Source organism: Balaenoptera acutorostrata, chromosome 19 (genome assembly GCF_949987535.1).
Source record: "Balaenoptera acutorostrata chromosome 19, mBalAcu1.1, whole genome shotgun sequence".
NCBI lineage: Eukaryota > Metazoa > Chordata > Mammalia > Artiodactyla > Balaenopteridae > Balaenoptera > Balaenoptera acutorostrata.
The window spans coordinates 32,243,594-32,247,010 of NC_080082.1; the positions used below are offsets into that span (position 1 = coordinate 32,243,594).

Genomic DNA, 3,417 nt, shown 5'->3' on the forward strand with positions numbered 1-3,417 from the left:
TCTGTTTCGTAGATATGTTCATTTGTGTCACATTTTAGATTCCACATATAAGTGATATCATATGGTATTTGTCTTTGTCTTTCTGACTTATTTCACTTAGTATGATAATCTCTAGGTCCATCCATGTTGCTGCAAATGGCATTATTTCATTCTTTTTTATGACCGAGTAGTATTCCATTGTATATACATACCACATCTTCTTTATCCATTCATCTCTCAATGGACGTTTAGGTGTTTCCATGTTTTGGCTATTGTAAATAGTGCTGCTATGAACATAGGGGTGCATATATCTTTTCGAATTATAGTTTTGTCTGGGCGAACCTGTTTAAACTAACTTGAGCCATGTGTCTCCCTTTGGTCCAGTTAAGTGTCTAACACCCAATTCTAACTGCAGTGGGTGTGGGGTTCCCAACACATTCAAGCTATTCTCTGACAGCAGCTGGGGGTCCTACAATTCAACCCAGTTCTGACACTATTTACCTGGAGAGAGCATCAGATTCCACAGGTTCAGGGCTCAGTCCCACAAGACTGACCTCCACTTCAGATGCCAATCTGAAGCCCAGGTTGTTACCTGTGCTACATGACAGACTGGCTATAGATTGTAGGTTCCAGTGACCTCCTCCTTGGGTTATAGCTTAAGGACTCAGTGCTGTGAGACTGCTCCGCTCCTTCACATCACAAGCCCAGGTAGTCACCTAGGCTTCTGACCAGCTGGCTACAAATCAAAAGTTCCCACGATCTCCTCTTCGGGTTTGATTAATTTGCTGGAGTGGCTCACAGAACTCAGAGAAACATTTTACTTACTAGATTACTGGTTTATTATTACCATTATCATTATTTTTAGCAAGGAATGGAAATATCTGGAAAGTTTCGTTTAATATGATCATAAAATGAGTTATCATTTTGTGTTTCTTGATATATAAGTGCTCCTTTACAGCAGAGGGATACCTGTGCCTGGAGCCTCTTGCGGAGCCCCCAGCCCAGGTTCAGGAAAGGTGGACCCCTCTTCCTGGGATGCACAAAGACTAAGGCGGTGGGTGGGGATGGCAAAGCGCCCAAGGTCTTGCCCTTACAGTGATGTGGCAGCCATTCGTCCCCCCGATGGTCTCCAGGGAGCCCTCCAAGTGCTGGCTGTCCGCCTGTGGGATGAGGGGCCTCAGCCCCAGCTGCTGGAACTCACGGCTGTCCGCATAGAGCTGCCCCGCATGCACGGCGAACGCGTGGACTGAGGTCCTTTGCGGTACTGGCGCCCCACGGCGGCCGACTGCTGGATCTCCTGCGAGGAGGGCTGGGTGCGCGGGGTCAGCCCGGAGGCCGCCAGCAGCTCGGGGTCCCTGGTCTCGGAGCGCCCTCACTGGTGGTCTGGGCTCCCCGCGACATCTGCACGCAGCAGGCCAGGCCAGGTGCCCCCAGCGCGCGCGCACGCGGGGAGTAAGGTGCCCGCGTCGGGCTCCCGGGATCCCTTAAGGTACTTTCCTGGAAGAGCCAGTCACTTCTCGTGAAGGTACAGATGGTGGAGGGTGTCGAGGCCCCCTTGCCAATATTGCTCTGCCCGGAAAACCCAGGGTGGATTCCGCCTAGAGAATCTGGGAAACTCCAGCCGAGCGCGGAACCGGGATCACCAGGCAGCTGCCTCTGCAGGCCCCACTCGACTCTCGGACACGGAGCCTGCCTCGAGGCCTCTAGAACTTTCCACAGAGAGACTCGGGCTGGAGAAATGCCGAGGTCCTGGGCTCTTCAGGCCCACCAGGTGCAAGGGGTCATCCTGGAGGTGGGAGACGGAGGCAGTGTCACGGATGGGACCTGAGATGGGGTCCTTGCCAGGCCAGCCTGACATTGTAGGTGGACAGGTTGGGCACAGCCTTGTGCTGCGGGGGTCACGTGTCGGGGAGCTGGTGGACGCTTTGCACCGTCAGTGAAGTGCAGGATTTCCTTCCTACTGAAGGCAATCGGGGATCCACGTATGCATGCTATTTTAACTGACCTCAGCGCTTCCCTTCCTTTTTTTCCTACTTGCTCAGCAATCCGTGGGCGGTGCGCTCAGGCCGGGACAGCACCACAGTGTGCAGACGATGTCTCTCTGTCGCCTTCTCCTAGGCTTTCTTTTCTTTTTAAAAATTTTATATTGGAGTAGAGTTGATTTACAATGTTGTGTTAGTTTCAGGTGTACAGCAAAGTGGTTCAGTTATACATAGATTACTGGTTTATTATAAAAGGATATAACTCAGGAACAGCCAGATGGAAGAGATACATGAGGCAAGGTATGGGGATAGGGGGCGGAGCTCCCATGCCCTCTCCGGGAGTGCCAGTGTCCTTGAATCTCCACCCGTTCATCCACCTGGAAGCTCTCTAAACCTAGTCTTTTTGGGTTTCATGGAGGTTCCATTCTATAGGCACGGTTGATTAAATCATTGACCATTGGTGTTTGACCTCAAACTCCAGCCCCTCTCCCCTCCCCAGAAGTCGGAGGTGGGACTGAAAATTCCAACCCTCTAATCACAAAGTTGGTTCTCCTGGCAACCAGCCCCCATCCTTAGGTATGGTCCAACAGTCACCTCATTAACATAACAAGAGACACCTTTATTGCTCTTAGCATCAGAAATTCCAAGGGTTTTAGGAGCTCTGTGACAGAAATGGGGATGAAAACCAAATATACATTTGACTCTCTCGAAGTACTCAGGGCTTATGGGTGCCAATCCCTGTGGAGTCAAAAATCTGAGAGTACAGCTCTCTCTGCCTCAGAAACAAAGGAATTGATAAATGACTTACCCAAGGACGGGAAACTGAAACAGTTTGGATAGAATCAGGACTCAATTTTGATTCCACCTATTTTGACCTCTAATTGAACACAAACTCTTCCCCACATTTAGTTAAAGATATGTAAAATGAAAATACAGGCATTATATTTATTGGGGGAAAAATCACGTATAATTAGACCCACGCTGTTCATACCAATGTCGTTCAAGGGTCAACCGTGTATTTCTTTTTACAAATCACAATATCACACCGATCGACTTTGTCCATAGGCTGGGTCAAAGAGTATATACACAACTGTCAGTGTCCCATTCCTGTGATAGAAAGAAATTCTTTAAAAAAAGAAGTATGTCTCAGACACTGGGCAGATCACTCCCTCCCACCTCATCTCTAAAAAGTATATACGGTCTATCCCTTTCCAAGTGCCAGTACTGCAGGAGAATCACAAATGGCCAGGTTAGGGAAAGCTCGTGTATAGGGAGAAACAAGAAAAAAGAGCATTACTAATTTGAGATGCCATCCTTCAGAATAACAGTGATATGAACCTAATCTTTGTGAACTCAAGCTTTGGCCATATCAAGGTTGTGTTTCTGGATGTTCCTACAGGGCATTCAATAACTTCATTTTCCACCAGGTACATCATTCTGCCTTACAGATGTGTAT

At 48.6% G+C, this 3,417-nt stretch overlaps 1 pseudogene; it reads right to left on the reverse strand.

Annotated features, from left to right (window-relative positions):
- Positions 1–1,577: 1,577 nt before the first annotated feature.
- Positions 1,578–3,417, reverse strand: part of LOC114236022 (cerebral cavernous malformations 2 protein-like) — a 6,351-nt pseudogene continuing 4,511 nt past the window's right edge.